Consider the following 25951-nt stretch of genomic DNA (forward strand, 5'->3'; position numbering starts at 1 on the left):
AGTACTTTTTCCACTGACAGCCGCTGGTTCTTTTGCCACTCTGAATTATTTATGGCTCGGCGAGCAAGCAGCTAGACTGGGTTCATATCAGCATCGACTTCCTGCGAGTGACCAAAATTAAGGACCGAAAACCAGGAACTTTTCTAGGTCCGATCAAATACATCACATAATGTCACGTAATGATTTGAGAAATCATCCATCCGGAGCACGTTAAAATAAAGTGAACTTTACATCAGTGTGGGATACAGATTAGTCCCATGAGCAGGAGATCTGTAGATTAACTCTTACATGCGTGGAGCTAAATCACAGAAAGATGCAATTCTGTCAGTAGTGTTATTAAAGCCATACCAATGTTAAACTTCAAAGTTTGAAAATCAGAAGCAGGAATTTAGTTCTTTCTTTCATGGTCTAACCCTAATATTAATTCACTGAATGAAGATAATAATGTCTTGGAGATCAGTTCAGTGGTGCCAAGGGATTAAGAAAGGATGATGAACTCACTAGAATTAACACGCTGAATTACCAGCTGGTAATACAATCCAGTCAAGACCACTTCCAGATGAAACCAAAAGTCCATAGCATGAAGGTTAATTATGGAGTCCACCCTTGGTACGATTATATAGGAAACAGACTACAGTTCGACTCTGTGGGGGTTTACCTAAAGGATGCCCAGTCACAGTTACTTCGTAGCTTTGACGGTTACAACTTACTAATTCCATGTCTTTATTTCAAGAAGAAAAAAGTTTACCCTGACATTACATTTTTAAGAAGTCTGAGTGATTAAATTATATACTAACTTCATTACAAGATGATCACACTAGTGTAAGCAGGCAACATTTTTCATGAGTTTCAATCCTTTTTCAGAGGATTCTCCACATGACAGATATAATTATCATTTGACAGACATCTTGTGACATATTTAGGTATTTACTTACACGCATGTTCTCTTTTTTAAGAGGTGTGAAATTACATTTTAATAATTATTAATAATCATCACCATCATTAACGTAAACACAAGATAAACCTATTAGGCATGACTGTACAAAAACTAAAAGACAAGATACAACATAAAATCAATTATTGGTTAAAATAATTTATTTTAATCTATTTTTAAAAACTATTAAAAATTATAGGATTAAACTCCTAAGATCACGTGACAGCTACACATTTGTGAAAGGTCACTGAGTGACAGAAGAATGCCAAGGCTAAACAACCTCAGCGTGTCAGGAGAAGCTGGGGTCTGTACGGGGGGCCAGAAGGTCAGGAAACTGGGAGCAGATCTGAAGCTCCTTACACTCACACCGGGGACTCATGAAGATGCGGAGAGACAAAGAGACCTGAGGCAGAGACAGACTGATACGTTATGGACCTGTACTCAGGTAAGAGTCTTCAACTTGACCATTACCATTAAATGAAAGCCAAGTTTAGTTTGCAAAATCCTGGCGTTTGGTCAATGTTTTAAAAGTGGCTATATAAGCATACACACACAAAATTAAAGAGGCATTCAGAAACACTTTGAATGTCATTTCCTTTTATCAAAGCGTATTTAAAATTTATACGTCTCACACGTGGGTGCGACGTTAGTAAGACATGAAAAATGTATGAAAAAAATATTGTGCAGTTTTTATAGTTATTACTGAGGAATTGCACGTTTTTCACTTAAAGGCCACGTCTCCGTGCGGATTTTATAGACGTCGTAGATAATTTTATAAATCATAGCCAGATCTGCACATCTTTACACATACCAGCGCACAAATCGAAAAGGGAAACTCAAGGAAGCGGCGCCGCAAGGTCAAGGATTCTTCTGGTGAGCGGACGAGACTGCAGTTCCAGAATCGTACCCATAGGTGTCAGTGTTTTAACAGTTTTAATAGAAGCCCCTCAATTGCGGGCTCTCTAGAGCGCGGGTTCCAAGTTTCGCTACTGAATTCGCTAAATAAGCCTATTTCATACTGACAACAATTTGAAATAAATTCACGCATCCTGGAATGAGCGGAAAGGATAATGTAATATCCTTCTCTTAATTTTGCCTGACACCATACAGAAATATGTTATATTTGCATGATATGATTTCTTGAGAAAAAAAAAATTGTTATTAATATTAATAAGTTTAATGAAACTGTCACAAATCCTCAGTGAGAACAGGCAGAGTTTCTTCTAATTTAATTTATTGCATATAATAACCTCCCCTTTAAATGAAGCAGCTGCACTATGTCGCGTATTAACTAAAGGAAAAAATGAAAAGCGGCAAATAACTGGAGGTGAAATTAATCATGTTTGCGACGCGCGGTTATTTTTTTCTCAAACACAGAAGACTTATGTTCATAATATACTATTGTATGTTCCGCTTCGAGTAATTGTTTTTCAAACACTGATTTCAAAGTTATGTAGCTCTTTTATGCGGTAGGCTGGTTTTATTTTACCGTACCAATTTATTATTATTATTATTTATTATTTTATTCTTGTTGTATATAACTATTTCTGTTACTCTCTGTGTTCTTTTTTTACCCGATTTCATGCAGACATGATAGAATGCATTGTTAAATTTGTCTGCTGTGTACATAATTTCCCAGTATTCCTCATGCGAAATAATAATGGGAATATTGCATCTTCACATAAAATATGCTGTGTCCTATATGCCTATAGATATATAGCTTTTAAATACTTAAAATATAGTTTAGAAGCATTTTGCGCACCGTTAAGTCTTTATTATACACTTCCTAATTATACTCTACAACTAAGGGCTCTGAAGGGGCGGAGCGCACTGCGCTCGCACCGAAACGGTTAACCCTCGCGCCATGCAAATGAGCCCGCGTGCCCGGAGAGTACAGGGGGCGGGGGGTGGTGGTTGTGGTGGTTGGGGGGGGGGGTGCCGGGTTTAAACACCGTGGTCCGAGAGTAGTACAGTACGCGGACGGGACTGAGCGAGCGCCGTGTGCCACTGTAGAGGCTTTCAAGGGGAGGGCATGAACGCGCGCACACGTCTGCGGCGGACGCGCAGAGAGCGGACCATGGACAGTCACGGGAGGGACTCCGTGGGACACAACTGAAGGAATGCTCTCGTGAATGGACAGTGCCGGAGAAGTCCTCGCGTGTCGCGCGGGCTGAATCGCTGAGGGAGGGGGCGTGTGTGCGCATCCGCACCCGGCGGACGCGAGGCATCTCGCATCGGCTCGTGATCTCCACGAGGCGGCTTTTTCGACGGACCCCTTCGCGCGGATCGTGGAGGAGTACCTTTGCCGCGCGGCGTGCAGAGCAACCGACAGCGTCGCAGAGCCGAGCAGAGCCCAGCAGAGCCGAGCCGAGTCGAGCAGAGCCTCCTCGCGCTGGATCCAGTGTCGCCGAGCATCGCCGCGCTCCATGTGGATGTATTCTGTCAAAAACCGAGGTTCGAGAAGAAGGAGGACGGCGCCGGTGTGATCGCGTTCGAGTGATCAGAAAAGAGGCACAAAATAATAATACATCAGAACAGCCCCCTTGGTGCCAGAGAAGGTGAGTGGAATATAATAATTAGCATGGATCGCGCGATAAATGCAGCACGAGACACAATATCCTGCAAATGTTGTTGGTTTTTTTTTTTTTTTAATAAATCCCGTTGATTCAGATGAGCCGCAAACGCCACGCGCGCACACGTTCGCAATTGTAACAGTGCGCGCGAACAGCTGCTCTAAGTCAGTGCAGCTGACAGCAGGGCTGGTGTTTCCTCGTCAATTAGAACGGCGCGCACGCACGCGCGTGATGCGCCCGACGACTCTGAGCGCGAGCCCCCCTTGGCCACTGGACCTGGAGACAGTTGGGAACAGTGTGACGCGACGTGCTACAGTCCCGCGTGCCCTGCGCTGCTCGCTCTCACACTTTTCCCCCCCGATTCCAAATTTAAACAGGTGTGTGAGAGCGAGCGAGCGAGAGAGAGAGAGAGAGCCTCCGGTGTGTGTCTTTTGCCCTTCCTTCCTGGCCACGCTCTTTAGAGCTATTCAGCGCGCCTTTTCCCTGCTGACACGCGGGGGACGCGTCCACCTCAAATTATGTATCGGATCGGCTTCGTTAGTGATGCCACGGCACGCGTGCCGCCGCGATTCACGCATGATTTTTTTCATGGTGCGTGTGCGCTATTTGCGCACTATTGACCCAGCGCCTGGCCGATCTTCGCAGTCGCGCAACTTTTGGAGAGTCTCTGCTGAATCGGCTTTTTATATAATATTAAATATTATATAAATAATAATATATATATTATTTGTCGTCTTTCAGCCTGATTTCTGTCAACATTTCATTTCGGGTACCTGCCCACTGGTGGGGAATATAAGTTCTCCCCACACCCGAGAGTCTGGGTGCTGAAGAAAGTGGCAGCCGTTCAGGACACTTAAGATCCGATTTTTCTGTACATGTAAATGGTGGGTGGAGGATATAACCCCCCCAGTGCTGAAGCAATCCTAAAGTCTCACTCACTATGTGTGTGTGACCGAGCATTAATGATAATAATTATCACTGAGTACTTATGCTAAAATTTTTGGTCCCCCAACACCTGACAAATCCATATTCAGCTGAGTTTTTTTTCAGTCATGTCAGATTGGCACATGTGAACTATGCGCACACATAAATTATAATATAACTTCAGGGTCCTCGCCTGCCAGGTGATTACATTCAACAGCTGACACCTTTGGAGAATTATTGTGCACCTTCCACCCCCAATAACCGGCCCCTCACTGGTATCATCATTCTGTGCAGCGGACCACTGAAAATATCCCATCCAGCTCCTCGCATCTTGCTAGCAGGAATGCAAGATGTTCTTGTCAAGTGTATAAAATTCAGGGAACAGTTCCCTTCTCCTGCTCAAGGCACCGAACTACAGACACCCTCACAAATTTTTATTCCCTCTCACACTGAGCTCCATCAGTCACTCAGCCCTGCGCTGAAGTGAGCTCTGCGGAAAACAACACACAGCTGCTGTTTGAAGAAATAAATTGCCTAGATATGAACATTAAAATAATTTTCATCAGCTCTCAGTCGAGTGCTTATTAACTGCAGCTGACCCTGCAATCAAACCATTTTTCCTTTTTTTTTTGTGAGAACTTTTTTTTTTTTTTTTTGCTATAGAGTCAGAAGCTTGTGACCCTCTGACACCGTTATCCGTTATTTAAATAGTGTGCCACAAAGCCATCCAGCAGTTTGAGGCTTCGCAGCTTCCCGGATAGTGGAAATTACTGGGTAAGCAAGAACAAAAAGCACGTTTTGATTTAACTATCTCTCGGGAACAGATACTGATGGTCACTTTGTAATTAAAGAAAGTATTTATGCACAAGCTGCACTTTTTAGATAATCCTTGTTAATATAGATAGGTAATAAAGATAATGTCATTTAAAGCAATTTCTTGACCAAAGGCTGCCGCTCTGCCTGAACCAGGGAGATTTGAGAGATGTGCTAAAATGCACCGCGTGCCTACAAGGTGCTCTGCTTCTTGTGCTATTTTTTTTTTTTTTTGCCCAGGATGTGTGTTATGGGTTCGTTTAGACGCACCAATGGAGACAGTCAGGTACCCTTATCAAAAATGCACCATGTGCTCTTAAATTTGAGGAGACATGTATGCGCAGTCCTGGGATGTGGGTGTGATCCCATTCTCTCTTTAAAAGCAGGGGGAAGCAGTGGTTAAAGCTGTCTCCTTGCAGCGAATGGACCCAAGTTCAAATTCCCCCTTCTGCTGTAGTACCCTTGATGAAGGCACTTACCATGAATTGCTCGGGTTAAAAAAAAAAGTGCCAGCCTGTAAAATTGGGTAAATCATTGCAAGCGGCATAACATTGTTAGTCCCTTTGGGGAAAGGCATCGGATAAATGAATACATGTAAATGGAAGCCTTCTCGCTTATTTCTACACATCTGAGCTGTTTTGAGAAAGACGCGGCTCCTCGTCTGAGTGCCCTATGGTATGGAGAGCGGGGTTGCCCTCGGCGCCGCAGCTTCTGCGCGCCGTGAAACTTGCACTCTTTGTGGAAAGCAAAAAGCGGGCACTAAGGGTGTCATCTTCACAGGCCGCTTGATCAATAGGGGCGAGTTCCCAAAGCCACCTCTCGACTCATCATCGGTGGAGCATCAAAGCCTGCTGATAGTGTCAGTAGGAGCACGTTTCATTTGGGGGGCTCAGCAGCGCTGGGCAATGGGGTTGGGGGGCGGGGGGGGATGTTCATCCTGCTCTTTGTTTTCCTCTCGCATTAATGCGAAACAAATGAGCCTTGGCTTCCCCTGGCGCTCGCAGCACGCACCCTTATCGTGCCAGACAGTCAGAGCTGCTTTCATTCGCATGGTCACCGTGGCGCTGGAGGAAGCCTTTATCTCACCCAGCCCTGATCTCAAACTATCGATTTGCTCGTATCACTTGGGCTTGTCGGCCGGTGCCTTGCGAGCAAACGGGCAGTATTGCATGTTTAACAGCAGTTTGTTGGCTTTTCTCGGTTTTCACCCGAGTGCTGTTTGTTGTCGAGAGTGCATTAAGTGGGAGTCTTAATGAAATAACAGTCATTTTGCGGTGCAGCGTCTGGTTTCCACGGGTGGACGAGCCAAGCTGCATATGGGTTCTTCTAAAGTGCTCTAATGCCCAGCTCGCAGAAGGGATTCACGTAAATCTAGTGGAGATGTTGCCTTTACATTTTTAAAAGGCAGTTTTTTGACAGTGACTAAAGTGACTTTTAAAGTGACAGTGACCTTTTGTTTTATTAATTGTTTTTATTTTCCGATTGATTCCTAAAGCGACCTTCCTGGTCGCCTCACGTACCACAACGCTGTTTTGGTCATCCTGGTTTTGGAGCCGTGGCCCAGAAGACAACCGCAGCAACAAAAGCGTTCATAAGGCAGCCCCAGGATCCAAAGTGGGTCCCAGCCATGGGGACGTAACAGCTCGAGCGTGCCCCCTACCGTCAAACCACTTGGCCTTCATGATTTAGGTCACGGCACCCCGACAACTAAGGGCGATATGAATGGACCGCGCAACAAAAAGTACACCCCTCCTGCCAAAGGCGAGGGTTAGTAGAGCTCTGCGGCGGGAGGTGGAGAAGGCGGTGGGGTACCGGGCGCACACCGGCAATGCTTTGTAACCGGCGTCTGCCTGGCACACAGTGCTCCGAGGCTGCCTTCCTTCGGCAGCGCCCACCCCCCTCGCAGCCGAGCGGGCCTACTCAACTTGAGAGGTTCTGACAAGTCACCGTGCACGCGGACAGAATCCTTGACCTATTTTCCAGCGAACGAGCAGTACGAACACATTCAGAGGCTCGGCGGCGAGTGAGCGACACCACTGGGCCCCCCCCCCCCCACATCACCACTAGCGCCACCCTTTTGCCCCTGCAGGCCAGTGTCCATGGTGCGTTGACTGACTCGTCCCTTGTGGATATAGGTCTTCCCTCCCTTCCTGCTCAAGTGCGCAGCCCCAGTGTGTTTGTTTTAACGCAGTCGCTCCCTCCTCCTCCCTCCCTCCCTGGCCTCGCCACGCTGTTTATTGTAACCCCCTCGACTGCGCAGCTGTCACTACAGCGATCGGCCTTGTCCGGGCACGTGTCGATCCGCAGAGCATGTTGTGTGATCGTAGGTGTGCGTGTACATGACCTCACTGTGCCATCGCGTTTCAGGGTTACGCCACTACCTCTCGGAAGTGGAAATGTATAGTAATCCCCCCGTTTTCTGTCCGAATTGTTCCTCCATCTGGGGACCCTTGACGCCCGTCTCTCTGAGCTGCAGGTGAGCATCGTCAAGCTCCCACCATCATTCCATGTTTGGACCCTCTAATGCACCGTTGCCCTGTGGCTTTTGTCGTCCCGTCCTTTTACGGTATGTCCTGAAACAGGCAGCTGGTTAGAGTTACATTGCTTATGCGCACATGCAAATTGACCAGATTCTACCCTGAACGGAGGACAGTGGGCACTGTAATGCAATAGCGCCCTATGTTAAACACAATCACCCTGGCGTTGTTTTGGGGTGGCGGCTTTGCTCATCTCCACGGCAGCATCTGCTGCTATACCCCATTTTAGTACCTTCTGTTACCTCAAGGTTCTGGTCAGCGGAGACTTATATATCTGCTGAGGTTCTGTCTTTTTTATTATACGTCCGGAAACAGGCAGTTGCTTTCATTTACGTTGCATATGTGCATATGCATATGAACCTCATTGAACCCTTAGTAGATGCTGGTGGATGTTTTCATGTTTACAATCCACCATATAGCAAAAATGTGTATAAAAAACAAACAATGGGTTAAAGAAGTTGCCAGTGTTACTGATTTAGAACTACCACCAGTTTAAAGAAATCTAAAGAGGTATTTTCCTGTGGCTGCAGGGTGGCAGTCAGCCGTGTCCCTATGGTGTTCATCGTCCTGAGTGGCTGTGCATGTCGTCACTCAAACTTACAGTAACTGACCCCATCGCCGATGCTGAACTGACTGCTGGACTGACGGGTACAGGTCGATGTGGTGTTGAGCCAGGGCTTCGCTTCTGTGAGAGCCATGCGGAAGCACAGAGGGTGAAAATCAATGCTCTGGCTCTAAATTACATTTTCCAATATATCCCGAGACACCGTAATGCGCCAACGGCCGGGACCGCTGGCACGCGCTGATCAGTCGGCCGCAGCCTGGCTGCTTTTCTCCCTGTTCCCCCCGATGGTTTTCTGTCCTGGGCAGTTTTGTCGTGCCGTATGAAAGAATCCCTTTTCCCGCTGCGCCTGTCCGAGTGCTGGCACTGGGCGGGCTGGATGGGACCGCTGCTGAAGGAAGTGTTCAGCAAGGCTCCAGTCAGTCTCCGCAGAGAGAACAGGCGGTGCTGCTGGGGGAGCTGAGGGGGCCCATTAATGCATTCTCTTTGCCAGGAGAGCGCTTCCAGACCTCACGCTTCCCTCCCAGGCCCCTGCAGTACCAACCTTGCAACCCTTTTCCCCCTGCCGTCCCTTTCCCTAGGTGCCAGGCAGCTCGCTGGAATACGGCCACTTTTGAATTCGGTAAACCGGTGCCTCATTTCCACCACGGAGGTGCAAACGTCACAGAATCCAGGAGGCGCCCCGATGCTTGATGATCTTTATTAAGACGTTAATGGAACTGCACTCACGACGCATCTCCGTCTATCCGTCTCCCTCGTCGTGGCCATTCTTTGGCTCCCTGAACCCGCCGTCGGTCGCCACCCCCACCCTCGTGCCTGGCCACCCACTCTCTTCATCGGACGCTTCCCATCACAAGCCGAGTTACACTCTGCCGCCTTGAACGGAATTGCTCCATCTCAGTGATAAGAATAATAATTACAGGAGCTAAGCTGCTGGAATAACAAATTGTGGCGGTCACTTGTAAACCGTGCCGCGGCACTGAGTTGGCTAGGCTTCGCTGAGAGAGAGAGGTGCCGGCCGGGCGGAGCGTCACTAATCCACCCCCACCCCCCTTGCAGACAAGGATCTAAATGTGAGTTTGAATAACTGCTCCAAGAGTCAGTATCCCCGTACTTCCCTTTGTGTCCACGAGAAACAGTTGGGCGACTGAACCCCTCGGTTACACGGCGAGCTCTGACGGCATCTGTGCCTTTCACGGCACAGCAAATCGGACACCGCAGCCGAAAAGAGAGGAGGCGACAGAAAACAGTTAGTGTTTACATTAAAATGGCCCGACTCTCCGCTTTCTTAGAAAATCTCTTCATGCTGCCCCCTGTATCTCTTTCCTTTCAGCTTTTGTAACACTCCTTTGAATTAAAGTCAGTTAACCCTGGGAGCATCAATAATCAATTAGCCTGTGTCATGGGAGGATGTGTGTTATTGTTCAGCGTGGAGGCTCACAATAACTGAGCAACAAAGGACAGCAGGAGGGAGGGGGTATAAGCCCCCCCCCCCGCCCCCCAAAAGGCACAGGGGCAGCTGTTTGTGGCAGACAAACTTGCACGTGAAGCGGAGGCATAAGTGTCTGTTTGTGTGTGTGTGTGCCAGTGTGCGTAGGGTTGGTAGAAGGGTTAGCGGGGTGAGCATCAGCACCCTGCCCCGTGCTGAGGAGTCCTGTGCCAGTCCTGAGCCGCAGTGCCCCCTGGTGACGTGAGACGCCAGGCCTGCTGCTGTCGCCATGGTTACCACAAGGGTATAGGACTGCAAGTGCGTGTGAGCCCATGGGAGACTTAGAGCCGAACCAGTGGCCATTATCAATCCAACCGCAATCAGAGTTAGAGGGAACTTTTCCTATTCAAATTTTCTGGTTTCTTCTTAGTCTTCTCTGATATATCTATTTTTTTTTTTTTTTGGTTACAATCTGTGTCTAGTTTTAAAGGAGGTTAAAGAATAAATTAACACTGGGGAAACTGCTTAGTATTATACAGTTGTGCACAGATTCAAAGGCTGGAGTTTTATTGCATATAGCTTTTCTTGGTGAGCTGGTGTTATTGCTGTTAAAAATGTAGACGTGTGTTTGCAACACATTGTTATTCCGGAGCCTGGCTTTGCTTGCAGATGAGTTCTAAGGGTAAAAAGCACCTTGGCATGTCCCCACCTGAATCAGGAGCTCAGCTTTGTTACAGTTCTCAAGCAAGCCATGCCTTACCTGCATTTACACCCCCACGTACCTTGTGTCACACCCAGCAGGCAGCAACGTCGGTGTAAACCCCCGCTTTGGCCCAGAAGAGACACAAGCCTGAGACACGGAGTCATTCCTGGACAAAATAGCAACTATACCACAAACTGGAAAAAATTCAAATAAGCAGCCACAAACGAGATAAACACTTCTCACGGAACAGACCAAAACAAATTTTGCCAGAGGTGTGATGAAAGTCCTCAAAATGGAAGGCGTAGTACAGATACACAGTTGTTATCTGAGCATGCTGGCAGGGGACAGAGCGGTGTATGAGTGTCGGTGGAGAGGGTATTATTGCCACTTTACTGCGGTGGGGAAATGAGTTTCTTGATGAGTTCGTTTAGAAAGCGTTGTGTTATTACCAGGACCGCCGATGGTGTCGGGCTCCCTGGTACAAGTCATGACCATGTTTCTAACAACCAAGTTGGAGACAAGTCCAGACTGAATTTTCTTTGACCTGGGATGCAGAATACCCTCCATCTCAACAAGTTGGAATGCCCCCCCCCCGTACTGCTGCTGGTACATTTGTCTGCTAATACATGTTTGTAATACACAGCCAATAAATTAGAAAGTTGGAGCGCCCCCAGGAATTCATCTTAGGATGATGGCATATTCATTGCGAGATGGTGTAATAATGTTACCCCAGTGAGGCTCCCTTGTGGAGTCCTTTGTCATAAGCCTGATAACTCCTCATAATTTACATTACATTTTTTTTTCATTTAGCCAATGTTTTTCTCCAAAGCAACTTAGTGTTACATACTTCCCAATGATTTACCTGTTAATATAGCTGGATAATTTTTATTTCAGCAATACAGGGTAAGTACCTTAGGCTCAAGTGTACCACAATAGAAAATTGGATTCAAACCTTGGTCTGAGTCCAAAGAAACAAGCTTTAGCCACTGTGCTACCCGCTGCCCCTTATAATCAGTAATATAAGATAATCATCATTTCAACACTGAGCTGTATCTTTAAGGACCCTGTTTTATTTATCAGTTCCAGAGATTGTGTAGCCATTGTATTTGTGTACAGTAAATGTTGTTTTTCTGGGCTGTGTCAGCATGCTCACATACTACCACAATGTACTGCAAAAAGAACCATTGTGATGCATGACTAGGCAAACAATAGTTGTTTATAAGAGCACTGGATGAATGTGTACTTTCTCGATCGGTAAATAGCGATTGAGTGGTTTTGAGGGGGCAAAGTTTCAGTTCTTAGTTGCAGGTAGCCATGGAAAGCCTCAAAGAAATGTATGAATTTTATTATTCGTTGCTGAAGACGAAAAAATTTCCTTTTGGTTTCTGGTAGAAAAATGATCCATGGCAGCAGCATCTCCCCTCATCCTCCCATGTTTGCGGCAAAGCAGGCACAATTAAGAGATGCAAGCGCACGCATCACACCGCAGAAATAGAGAATCAAATGGTGACATTGCATATAATTTACAGACGAACAGCAATGTAGGTCAGCGGCGCTTCTGTTCTTTGGCATTTAAGTGGAACGGCGAGCAAAGTGGAGACGGGATCTGAGACAATTATGAGGAGTGCAGTGGCATAGAAGCTTGCAGCCCTGTACCGAAGATCACTGCGCTGTCCAGAAAGACGTTGATTAAACATGACTGGTCCGACGCCGTCACCTCGGATGGAGAGGGGGGATTAGGGGGAAGGAGGGGGCAAGAATGTTGGTAGTCAAATGCCTAAGAATGGGGACCTCATCATCTCTTAATCTGTGCAGCTGTAAGGCATACGTTGAAAAAGATTCTGGTCACACGGGTTCTTGCATTTTGGTTGCCTTCCTTTCGGCCTCTGCGGTGCACCGCTCAAAGTTAGCTGTGCAGCTCATTGTTCCAGTCAGTATGCAGGAAATGATCTGTTCTGGTTTCATATCGCTGTTTGTTTTGGAAGGCGTGAGTGGGGCAAAACAGCTGAGTCGAGTGACACCAGAGCTTTCAAGCAGCATTTCCATTACTGGCCTCTTGGAAGCCATTTAAACGGGTGTTTGTTGTTTCTGCAGTGGGGGGAAGCAGCACCCCCACAAGTGGATTCAGGGCATTTTTTCAGTGGATGCCCCCAAAGTATTTGGCCTGAATAGAGGCAGTGTGTAGATCGGCGTGGCCGCGCTGGCTGCTGAGCTGCGAATGAATGGCTTCACGTTTTGCTGGCCCTTGACATCTACTCCACAAGAATAACCCTTTTCCATAAACAAAACCACCCACCCAGGAGAATAGCATGTTTGGTTCTACCTGTTTGGGGGTGCAGGGTAAAAGCATGGTTCTACATGTTTGTCAGTATAGGTGCGGTATGTTACCAAACACACACGTTGATTGAAACTGCTTGTCCTAAGTGGGGTCGCGGCAAACCGGAGCCTAACCCGGCAACACGGGGCACAAAGCTGGAGGGGGAGGGGACACACCCAGGACAAGGTGCTAGTCCGTCACAAGGCACTCCAACCGGGACTTGAACCCCAGACCCACCAGAGAGCAGGACCCAGTCAAACCTACTGCGCCCCCCTATGTTACAAAACCCTTTTTGGAAAACTTTGTCTCAGCAAGGAATATGTGGAGTACGTGAAGGAAACTCCACCTTCAGCAGAGACAGTGAAGCATACATTCGCTCTTGTTTGTTTTCCCTGTTGTACACATGTGAGCCAAGCATTTGGAAGATGACAGTCAGCAGCTTGCAGTGCTCAGAGTACCCCTCCTTGCTCCTCCCTCGTTCCCACAGCTTTTTCTCCTGTTTGTTTGAAAGGGTGGAGGACCGAGAGAGACAGGGCCTGGGAGGAGACATCCTGGAGAGACATGTTCTATGTATCATCAACACCTGTTGGTGGTCCAAGCCACGTGCCTTTCAGTGCAAGTTCCGCTCTTTTCTGTAGGTACATGACACCTTGTCAAGAAGAATACCTTGTGCAGTCTAGCTGTTACAGTCACCGTATTTAATGAAATATAATACGTTAAACACTGCACATGAAACGAATTACTTCAGCAACAAGTAGCATTTGAAATGGTAAAACATTTTACACCCTTTACTCTGGATGCACATGCTATGACATACCACTGCCAAATAAGAACCTGTTTTACCGTGTGGCCTTTAATTTCTGTTTGACCTCTTCAGGTCATGCAGTGATAATGGCTATTGGCTACTGGTCAAGAAGCATCACGGAAACCACAGATCTCCATAAAGTCCAAGAATCCACAAATTAGGTCATGTAGGCAGGTTTATGACACAGCAGTGAGATCCGTGGTCATGAGCAACACATGGATGCTTGTTCCATAGGTTTCATGTTACCCCTCAGCAGCAGCCCTTACACGTGCATTTTGCAAAATCCCCAGATCATGAGGAACCATGGAGGCTCACTCCTTCTCAATGCTATGCATATTTACACATATGCATTTAGCAGACACTTTTCTCCAAAGTGGTGTACAGTGATTATTAACTAGTGTTTCACTGACACTTTCAACCACAGCGCCCTAGTGCTGGATATATGGCATTAATCTCACTACAATCATTCACTCATTTTTACAGCAGAGCAATGCAGTACACATGTGTACACAGAGGAAGGAGGAGGCTAAGGAAATGACACACACCACTGGCAATTTAGGGCTAATAATTAACCTGAGACACATGGTTTTGGACTGTGGGGAAAAAATCCACAGCAATACAAGCAGAACATGTAAACTCCATGCGGACTGAGCGGCGATCAAACGTATGTACAGTCATACAGTCCCAACTTTGTGAGGCACCCGTGCTACCCGCTGTGCCACCTTCCCTGCATTCCTCATTTAAAAAGAGGGATAATTTGGTAAAAAAGAGAAGCGTCGTAGATCTCGCTCATGCGCAGCAAGGAGGGAAGTGGATAGAATGATCTGTGAAGGTCACGTGTGTGTATATCCACTGGTATGATGTACCAAGCCAGGAACCAGCAGAGGGAGGAGGAAAAGGCTCCTGGAACATCTGCCCTGTCAGTGTCTTCAGTGGACTAAGACTTGTGGCAGGCCTTAGTGTCAGAGGTGTAGATCAAATGACCCTCACTCAGTGCTCACAAGGTGATAAAAGAGCATGCCAGGGGGCTAAAGGGGCACAGGAAAAGGCAAACTGAGGCTTGCCATTGTTCTTTGTGACATTCACTCAACTAGGAAGGGAGGAAGCATTGGAGAGCGTAGATTTCACATCCGCTATTGTGGGAAGTTCAGCGGACAGGGAACCCAAGGCCCGCTTGCCGTTCTCACGCTGTAGAGCGAAGGAGTCCCGGCTTCACACAGCAGCGTCTGGCACCTTGCCTGCAGCAGCGCTGGAAAGGAAGGTGGCACCTGCAGGGACTTCGGGGGACCCTACATGCCCTGAAATAACAGCTGAGCACGTTCATACTGCTAGGATAGTATCTGCAGATCTGAACAAGACAAACTGTAGAGCTTAAAATTTGTCTTTTAACGTAGGCTTTTGCTTGGTTGCAATGTGCTTTGCTCAGTTTGTTTGTCCTCGTGCTTTATTCTATGCAACTATGTTTCCCATTCACATAAAACTGAAAACGCAGCCTGTGTGTCTCTTCTAGACACATGAACATGGAGCATTTTATTTTTTTGACTCTCCCTTGGCTACTCACGATCATGACTGAGATCCCCCTGTATTATTGTTTAGTCTCAGTGTCAGTCTTGTTGTGTTCATGTCATCGGGTTACTGCGAAGAGTCACCAAGTCGACAGCTGGCCAACAAACACACTTTCATTCCCCAATCATTCCCTAGACGGAACAGACCACAGTACGGCGTTGTGGTTGAATCTCTTTCCTGAATGGTGATCCCTCTTGCCTGGGCCATCACATTTGGGTAACTCCTCCCCTTCAGCCTCACTCAACACCCCTCGTTGTTCTTCCAGATCTCACTGTCACTCTGGGTGCTTGATGGATCCCCAGGCCGCCGTAGTGAGAGTCAGTTGGAACAGTTGCTAATTTCAGTCACCTTGCACGCACACAGTTGTGTTTTATCAGACACAATGGCAGAAAAAAACATAAGACAAAAAAAAACGCTTCTCACCATTCAAATCAATCCCCCTCTGTGGATAGGGAGGCTTTTTGTGGGGCCAAAGCAAGACCTTGAATTAAGTGATTGCTCAGGAATGAGGCTACTCCCATTTACTACTGGCCTAGACCCCTGGCCCTGAGGCCATGTCCCCGTGGAAACAGTAAAGTCGCTAAAAGTCGACCCTATCCTTAGCCACTTCTGCACTAGACCCTCATATCAAGAGGAATCCTCAGTAGTGGCCACAAGGACACAAGTACATTTACATTTATTCATTTAGCAAACACTTTTCTAGAAAGCACCATCCAGTGAATGCTATGTAGTTTTTAACTGACATCTTTTTCGCTAGGCTGACTAACAATGTTTGATATATGTACTAGAATGAACTAATTAGAGTGAAGCACTCATCTGTATCAGAGCAACACACACTATGGGATGTAGATTCACCTATTCACTTGAAACAGATGTCCTTGGACTGCGGGAGGAAACTCATGCAAAAACAGGGAGAACATGCAAACTCCACACAGGCTGAGTGGGGACTGAACCCACATCCTCTAACACCATCCACAGCATTACTCGCTGCACCACCTTGCCAGCTCAGTAGAATGGTTCTTGTGCCCAGTGTAAGCTTAATCAGATCTAAAGTGACACTGGTGGTCTGGATTTCTAGGGTTGGTAGACATCTCCATACCCATCCCCACTCTTGCTTATTGCTGTCTTGTAAGTGGGAGTTGCAGTGTACCAACCTGCAGTGGCTTGACATGCCCTGCTTTGTGTATGCCTGTTCAAATTACACAGTGTCCCCAAGGCAGAGAGGGTCTCTCTGAGGCTCCACAGGTATAATGAAGAAGGGGGTGTAAGCTGAAGGTGGGGGCACATGGGATTTATGACAGGGATTTGCTGCCATAATCCTCAATGACAAGTTTCATTTGTTGTTTATTTAAAGCAATCCTCATCCTTACTGTCAGTGACACCAATCCGTTCCTTGCTTTACGAAGGGTGGCTGCGAAAAGGCACGGAAGACCGGTGCTGTCGGCCTGAACGAAGGCAGCTCTTCCAGGATGTCGGCTCACAGGAAGTCCTGTCCTTTAACCTGCTCCTGGCAGACATTCTTTCTTTGGCTGATTCACTCAAACAGGCATCCTGCTTCCCTGGTCCCCAGGCACCCATACGTCACAGCCAGGCACAGGCACAGGTGCAGCACCTCCGCACAGGTGGCCCGCTGCTGGCACAGCGTTCCCACTATTAGCTGTGGCACAGTAGGTCAGTGACACCGCATTGTCCTAGACAGCAGTTGTTCACACATTGAGAGACTAAAAGCTCTGACAGTGGAGTATTTCACTCAGCTGTGAGTAAATGGGATGCAGCACACATTCCAGTTCTGTGTTTGTCTACTGACTAGGTTGCTCATTAGAGCTGCTATCAGAACTACTGATGGTCTTCTAAGCGCTCAAGAAGTGTCTCAAATCTCATCTCTTTCACATCCATTTCCCTCCCTAACTCCTGACGCATTTGGAAGTTTGTCCTTCAGCATCGGCTCTGTTTCATTTACCTATTTTCCCATTTGTATGTTAACAGCTACTGGAGTAGGTGCACTATGAGAATGGCTGTATTGAGTGAATAAGCTTTGCTTTAACAGTGTTACGTTCGTATCTAAGCTCTCTGTTTTTTGGCGACGTGAACTTTTGTTCTTTCTGAGCTGTGCATCATTTTGGGCGCATCTGCCAAATGGATAAATGGACATTAAAATGTTCAAATTTCAACGAGTAACAACAGCCATAAAATTATCAACCCCTCAGAACAGCTGAATCCCTTCCAGAATTCAAGAAGGCTCCCAAAACTCATTTCTTTAAGATCTATTTCCCTCCCAAGCTCCTGAAACCTTTACACGTTAGTCCTTCACCGCCTGCTACATTTTCCACCAATTTTTTTATTTGTATTAAACATATATGTAGTGGAATATGTGCACTGTGAAAAGGGCTGTATCGAGCTAATAAGCTGTGCTTCAGTAACCATGTGTACTTATCGAAGCCCTGTCTGTTGTGAAATTTACTTTTATTCACTCTGAACTCTACATTGCGTTGAAGGAAAGCATCTGCCAGATGGATAAATATCAACGTCTAGTGGGTCAGTCAGGGTAGTGATCAGCTGAATATGGCCACTCTGGGCCTTCCAGACCCTGGAGATTCATTACAGAAGTTGAAGAGCTGTCATATGCAGTCTCGTGATAGTCGCACCAGGCCTACTGAAAAAATAGCAGATACCCAAACACAACAAAAGATGTACGTCAGCAAAGATGAATACGGTTTATTTAGCGGCCGTGCTAAATAAAGACGGCAGGCGTTTCCTCGCTGCTCTTCATTCAGTCAGCAGCAGCACCCTCCGACATGCTTGTTTTTTCACCCTTACCCTTCTGACCCACTTATGTCGCAGCCGCATAGTAAACAAATCTGCTAATTGACTTGATTTATTTATTCGGAAACCGGGTTCCTCTGGCGTCGTCGTGCGCCTTTCAGAGCCCATGGCTTAACATTAAAGCGCACACGTCGCATTTATTCCTCGCACCCAAAGCTTGCCGTCCCCACTCGAGTTAATAAGCTCTCGTCCCCGCGCCGCCTGGCTTGTGGATGCCTTGCGTCACTCGGCTTTACGGCCACCGTAAAGGATGCAGATTCGATTTCAGCTGAGCGGCTGTAAATCTTCAGTGACTAATACAGCTTAACCCTCCGTCCCCCCACCCGCGCGCTATTGTTACCTCTCATCTTGCCAGATATTGGGCTAAGTAACAAGCCACACACTTGATTCTGCTGTGCTTTATGACGTCTGATGAAATTACGGGGCTGCGCTGTCGACTCTGTATGAGAGAAAGTGGAAGGGCTCTCGAGCAGCCGCACGGCACTGGAGCCGCTCCCCCGGCTGTAATGGGTTGCAGTCTAGTTAAAAGCGCCTTTAAATGGCTTTATAATGCAGCTGTGAGTGCTGGTCTGAGGAAGCAGAGGTTCTAACAGTGAAGACAAAGTGCAGTTTAATGCAGTTCCTGTGCGATCCCATTGCAAGGTGCCTTCGGGACGATAGGCCCAGATGTCTGGCGAAAGATCTCCGACTCCTTCCTCGGACTTTTCTTGCTGGTATGCGTTTTTCCAGAACCTTTTTCCCTCGGCTTGTTTCTGTCAAAAACCCTGAAATTCAGATTCAACGCTTGGCCATGATCTTCTGACCTTACGGTTAAGGTTAGAATCCGAAAATTTCAATTCATTGACCCAAGGTCACGTGGATCTGAAGTTGGATTCCAGTAGGGCTGGAATCTGTAAGTATGACTGTTTGGAGAAGGTGCTCACAGTCATCCTGCTGAAGAATATCTCAACACAGACAATTAAAAGGAATTATTTTTCATTCCAACTTTGTTTATATGTTACACTCGCACTGCTTGGGGTGCTCTGCGGCGGACTGGCGTCCCGTCCTGGGTGTGTCCCCCTCCCCCTCTGGCCTTGCGCCCTTTGTTGGCTGGTTAGGCTCCTGCTCGCCGCAACCCCACTTAAGACAAGCGGCTTCAGTCAATGTGTGTGTGTGTGTGTGTGTGTGTGTGTGTGTGTGTGTGTGTGTGTGTTTGTGGTTTTCATGCTGTTGCAACACGAAGATGCCATTTCTCAGAATTAACCCCAACCTGTTTTAAATTGGTTTGTTTACATTCTTACGTTGGGACAAAAGTTAAAACACTTAATACTTCATAGAACTGTGCCACATGCTGTAACGTTTTCCTCATATTTTGTCTCATTACAACATGGCCCTTCTTTTAAAAAGGGTCTAAAGCACAGGTTTTCAACTTTTTTTCAAACCGCTTTAAGAGTCTGATGAAAGCAAACACCCTTCTTAGAGAACATTACATAAATAAAGACAGAGAAAATGTACAGAATTCATTTTGCTGAATTTTGATTGCCTTCATTTTGTCACAGATAGTAGTGCTACAGTAATGTTTATTCTTACCTATATTTACCGGGAAGTATTCTACTAGCAGCCCCTGGTAGCATAGTGGTTAGAGCTGCTGCCTTTAGACTTGACTAAGAGTGTAGGTTCAAATCTTACCTGTGGCTGTAGTACCCTGGGCCCTACTCCATGGCTCCAGTAAAAATTACCCAGCTGTGTAAATGGGTAAATAATTGTAAGCAGATTAATATTGTATGTTGCTTTGGAGAAAAGCACTAGGTAAATGAATAAATGTAATTTAGTTGGGGTTGCCTTCAAACAAGCCTGTTCTTCATAGCCACTCTCTAGTTCATCTATGGACTCCACATTAAGATACCCTGTCTGGGTGTATTAGGGTTGCTAGGAGGATAGGGAAGTGTGTTTAAAGGCACCAGAAAAGGCTACTTGAGCTCAGATAATAGTAACAAGCACCAGATATCCTCAGTCAATAGTGACCCCAAGCATGATTATCATATGTTACCACTGACCCCTCTTGCGGTCTCGCTGGTGATATCAGCTAAATTGTGACCACACGCATTCCTGGAGTCCCCAGAAGGGTCGGGTATGTTCCTCTGTGTATTGCTTGCAATGTGTGTACTTAAGCATGATGAACTTAATAAGGAAGGACAGGCATCACAGCATGAGTCGGAGGTAAATAATAGAGGCAAATAATAAAGAGGATCAAAACAGGCCCTGTTCTTGGAGTTAATTATAAACCGCCGTTATAGTGAAGCAACTGGCAGCAGCAGACACTCGTAATGGAACAGACATGTGAGAGAATCAGCCTAACGTGTCTCGACTGCAAGAGAGCTGTTCCTGGCTTTGCTCACGGTCCGCGTGGAGAGTGATGTAACCGGTGGCCTGGCGGTGACCTGCGAAGCAGCTGACTAAGAACCAAGTCAGACCTGGGGGCATTTTTATGTTTCTATGCATTGCAGGATGGTCTGTCTTGCTGACTGTCCTGCCCCCCCCCCCACCCCCTGACCCCACATCCATGGCACAGCCAGCTGTAATTCTGCAGCGAAGGGGCAGCCCGTGTGAAAGTGCCCCATGTGAAAGTAAAGGTGTTTACAGGAGCTCCAATCCTAAGACCTAGACATCCCTGCCGAGAGCAATTCATGCCTGCGGAATGCACCTGTCGGAGCAGATGATTAAACCTGTGGGAACGCTGCGTAGACTGCAAGAGACATGACTGCATGGCCTAGACACAAATATCTACACCGAAGCAGGAATGGAACAGGCCTGGTCTTAGTCCATAAGCTTTTTAATCCTGTTATTCACAGTAGGTTACACTTGGAAGGGTTGAATAATAGCAGGTTTCAATGCTATCACTAAATAAGCAAATTGCATTTGGAAACTTAGTCTGGCTGTGATTGAAATAAAACTGTGGCCGAGATGGAAACAGCCAATACTGGTGAAATGCATCAGCAGACCCCCAGAGGAGGGTCTTGTTATCAGTGTTGTCTCGAGTGTCAGTCTGAAGGTCAAGGAGCCCTAATGGCCACCATCGACTCTCGGCCACAGAGCAGCCGATTAGCTGGCAGGATTAATTGGATTCTCACCTTAATTGATTTCCACATGATGAGCAACCCATGGCTGGTGTTACGGGAGAGCAGAAGTGAGGAAGAGGGCGGTCAACACTGGTAACGGCCTCATCTCTGGGCTTGGATGGGGGAAGAGTGAGGGACACGGACAGTATGGAAAGCAAGGGGTGTGTGAGAGCTGCAATCTTCGGACTCGGGTTTGAATCCCACCTCCTCTTCTAGTAACCTTCATTAAGGTACTTACACTGAGTTGATACAGTAAAAACTACCCATGTGTTCAAATGGGTAAATCACTCTAAACAGCTTAACATTGTCATTTGCTTTAAAGAAAGACATCACCATAGTGATTAAGTGTAAATCTAATGTGTGGTGGGTACTGCTGGAGACATAGCAGTAGGGTCCGACTCAAGAGACGCGATCAACGACGGTGTCAGGAATCCATCCCATAGTCGCTCCATGCAATCCTGGGTGCGGTATTTCTGTGAGAAGAGCACCGGGCCGCTTCTGCTGTATCTCTCTGAAACCTGTATTGCAAAAACACAGGGGATTACGATTCCATTTGTGCTTTAATTTCCCCGAAACACTTAGTTATGTAACAGTGCAGGATTTAAGGGCTGATGTTATTTTGAGCTGCTCAGAAACGTAACGTGTGGCAGCGCTGGGCTCATTGTGAGGTGAAAGTAAAGCAAACGTGTTTAGTTAAAGTGAAACCAAATACAAGTGAAAAGCTGTTGTTCACTCCCCTCATATTTCCCTCAGTGTGTCACAGTCCCCTTCTGTCTGCACACCCCCCCCTTCTCAGTTCTTCTTCTCGGACCGTCTTGACAAACGTGATTATGCATCATGTCCGGTTGCCTGTTCAGGGCCTGCTTTGCTACCCTGCTGAGGGGCTGTTGCACAGTTGGAGCAGTGAAAGGGGGCTTCTTTCATCACTCGCTCCATCTTCCCACAGTCCCATCAGATACTCAGCAGCAGGTGGTGTCGTGGTTAGAGCTGCCGTCTTGCGCTCAAAGGACCCAGCTTTGAATCCCACCTCTAGCTGCAGTACCTTTGATCAATGTGTTTACCCTGAATTGACGACAGTAAAAATTATCCAGCTGCATAAATGAGTAAGTCGGTGTCAATTAATTTTGGAGAAAAGCAAACTGAATACATCGTCATCATCTGAAACCGCTTGTCCCATACGGGGTCGCGGGGAACCGGAGCCTGACCCGGTAGCACAGGGCGTAGGGCTCGGGGTGGGGGGACACACACCCAGGTTGGGACGCCAGTCCATCGCAAGGCTCCCCAAGCGGGACTCAAACCCCAGACCCACCAGAAGGCAGGACCTGGTCCAACCTACTGCACCACTGCACCCCCCGCCCGCAAACAGAATATGAGTAAATAATAATAATGTTGCACAGTAGACCCTGGCCCTTAAGCTGAGCCACCTTCACAGGTGGTTTTCACTGAGCTCCAATATCAAGCAAACATCTGAGGAGCCAGTCAGGGAGACCTATGGTTTCTGTTTGGTCTGATAAGTGAGCACCCAAAAGATCTTCCCTGGAACTGATGATCACGCTCTCCGCTTGATCTGCACCTGGGGGTTTTGCTCAGCTTTGGCTCGACTGCTGGCCCTCCCTGCACCTCACGTATGACTCTGTTTGTACCAGCCAACTGTCATGTTTGCACCCACACAAAGTCTTGGGACAGCAGGCAGCACAGTGGTTAGAGTAGCTGCCTTACACTGGAAGGACCAGGGTCTGAACCCTACCTCCTGCTGTAGCACCTCAAGATACTTACCCCAAATTGCTCCAGTAAAAATTACTCAGCTGTATAAATGGCTAAATAGTTCTAGATAACTTAACACTAAGTTACTATGGAGAAGAGCATCAGCTAAATGAATAAATGTAAATGTCAGGGAGGGAATGAGTTGGGAGGGGGCTGCTCAGTCTCCCCGTATGTACCACTATCACAGTCTCTGCAGAGTGCGGGAACCGCGGTCCCTCATACCAGCTCAAGGTGGACTCCTGCGATAGAAGTAAACAGAGGTTTGCTTTACTGCCTTGCCGTTGTCTGCATCTTTTTCTTTTATTTAAGTCCAAAATTGGCTATATCTTCACATGCTCATAAAACTAATTGGTACCAGTCGGACTGCTATTAATGGGATTTCATTTACGACAATAAATGCAGTATAAAATAGATATTTTTCTTTTGGTCCATTTTTTCACAGCTCTAATGTATAATCTTTATCGTAAGAACAGTGTCTGGAAGTGAACGCAAGTCGCCAGTTAAACTCACTTGATTTCATTTATTTTTCCTGACAACAAAATGAATAATTTACTATACTTGCAGCCCTTGCTTTATTCAGCAGACTGGATTTGGTTTAAGGTGCAAATTTGGCACGAGGGGAAATTTGTTTTTTAAATGAGAAAGATATGCTAATCAGTTTTCCTTTTTCACAGACACCTGGACCTCTGTCCTCTGAAACTCCCAAGACAATGCCCTGGTTCCCAATGCTTAAAAAAAACTAACTATAATGCTATAGAAAACCAAAGAAATATTCAGTTTGTTTTCAAAGATTACTTGCGGAAGATTGGTTGTTGTTTATTTTAAAGGAAAATAATGCTCAGAGGATGCGTCCCAGCTGGATTGAATACGATTACGTTTAACTGAAGAAATGGGATGTAATGGTTTGTGGATCTCGCAGTCTAATTTATTTTGCCCAACTCTTGTTTTCTTTAGGAAATGCTTCTGCATTCCTCCCGCAACCCTGGCTGCTGCTCTCGCTCTTAAGTGGCACAAAATCACGCGGCATTCACCATAAGCAGTCGTTAAGCATTTTCATCTTTCATCATTTCAGCCTGTGTCGCGTGCTGTTTCTGAGAGCGCCGTGCAATATTAATCTTGCCATTTTACAGAGGAAACGATTATGCTGGAGGCAGACGTCACTGAGTAAAGAGGTCCTGAGCGATAAAGGATGTCAACCGTCACTCAGCTGCTAATTCGGCACAGTTAGCACGGCCCTCAGACGGTATACATGTGTTTATTTCCCCTTCGTCAGCACAGGTTCCCCTGTATTCTGCCATTACGCATGACTCATGTTTATGGAAATAACTATAATTCATGTCTGTCAAGCACCTGAATGACCATTCCACTGACAGCCAAGTCACAGGTAGGACAAAGAATACCAGCAGGACAGCTGGGGAGTAAAAGTAAAGGACCAGGAAAGGAGATGTGAAGGAGGCAAAGAGTATGTATTGTGGATAATACCAGATCAGAATGTTAATCCTTTTCTCATCTTCCCCCTAGATGAAACTGGACTGAAAATAAGCATAGCAAAGTCTTCTGTGTTTAATCAATACTGATTCACATGGAACCGGGCTGTGAAATAGGACGCTTGTCTCAAGCCGTTGGTGTCTCGTGTCTTCGGTGAATGGATGATGATCAGATGTGCGGAGCTGGACTTTGTTGTGAGATTTCAGTGACAATTCTCATGGCTGCTGACCGTTGTGTTGACTCAGGCTCTACTTTCATGGTGTACAAAAATGTTGTAGGGCTAGTTGCTCGTTCTGCCATGCGTACGCATGTTTACTTCCTTGTGAGACACTGAAATTGTGGGTCAATGAGGTCGATCTGCAGTCTAAATGGCTCCACTGGTTTTGCCACCTGATGTACGTTTTGCTGGGGTCATCCTGCCTTTTTATTATGAGACTATTAAATTTATAACCTGGGCTCAGCTATGATTCATAAGTAAAGAGCATTTTCTTTACGGGGTGGGGTTTATGTTTGCAAAAGATATAGAGGAGCACTCTGATTGGCTGGGATTAGTGAATGATGGTAGAAAGGGGATGGACTGAACCCTTAGCATCTGTGTCGCAGCAAAGGATCCAGAACTGCCAGAACGCTCAAAAACGGTTGCATAAGAAATCCTCTGGGGGAAAAAAAAGCATGTGTAAGAAATGTATGACTGAAAATTGTAGGCCTGTGTAATCCCCTGTGATTCAAGTGAGGATTTGTTTATCGTGTTAAATTCACATTTTTTTGACGTTGCTTTAAGCGTAGCTGGCGTCATCCCTGAAATTAAATAAATGAAGCCACCGCACTGTGATATTTCCAAAAATTAACAAAGCACTTCAAATTTCTACAGAGAGACAAATAGCTACAGGCATGGTTTGTCCAAGATATGGGCTTCGTTTCCAAGGACTCGCAATATCCTTCTTCTCACTTTGGACGAAATGAAATTTTTGCGGTTTCTTTTTTCTCTGCACAGTGATGCAAGAATATTTTACTTCGGGGGTGGGGGGAAAGAGTGCCAGTGAGGTGGTTGTCCTCTTCAACTTTCAACATGTCATTTAACGGTGACCAAGTAGAAATGTTGTGTCTTAAACAAACCGCACAGAGGGGCAGCTCGGAGGAGGGCGGCACTGCCGTGGCAGACAGCACTCATGCGGAGACAAAAGGCATTATAAATATCACTAGGCCGCACAGAAAGCCTTTCATTATCTTCTCGCAGGATGTCACTTAAGGAATAAAGACTAATTGACTATCACCCTTCAGCTAATCATTTTATTTTCCTTTGGTTGCTTCATACTAAATCATCCACTATTTTAAAATGTGGCTCCTATCAAAGACGGGGAAAGACCACTGCCGCTCTGGTAGCAATATCCTCTGTTGCTCTGTAATCCTTCGTTTGACATACTTGTTGCTGTAGTAATTTTGTGTCATTATTGTTTTGTTTGTGAGCAGATGCTTTCATTCAAAGCAACTTACAACTTTATAGCTGGGTACTTTGCAGAGGCAGTTCGCATTGTGAATGCTGCTACTTGAGCAGGTCCCCTGCTGGGATTTGAACCGGCAGCCTCGCAGCTTAAAAGTGTGTTAACCTGCCTAC

At 46.5% G+C, this 25951-nt stretch overlaps 1 protein-coding gene across 1 annotated transcript in view; it reads left to right on the forward strand.

The window, feature by feature from the left end:
- Positions 1-3062: 3062 nt before the first annotated feature.
- Positions 3063-25951, forward strand: part of plxna2 (plexin A2) — a 163442-nt gene continuing 140553 nt past the window's right edge. The window contains exon 1 of the mRNA XM_018760798.2: positions 3063-3492. The gene's annotated coding sequence lies outside the window, so the exon portion shown is untranslated. The remainder of the gene's footprint in view (positions 3493-25951) is intronic.

This window comes from Scleropages formosus, chromosome 19 (assembly GCF_900964775.1).
Source record: "Scleropages formosus chromosome 19, fSclFor1.1, whole genome shotgun sequence".
NCBI classification, from domain to species: domain Eukaryota; kingdom Metazoa; phylum Chordata; class Actinopteri; order Osteoglossiformes; family Osteoglossidae; genus Scleropages; species Scleropages formosus.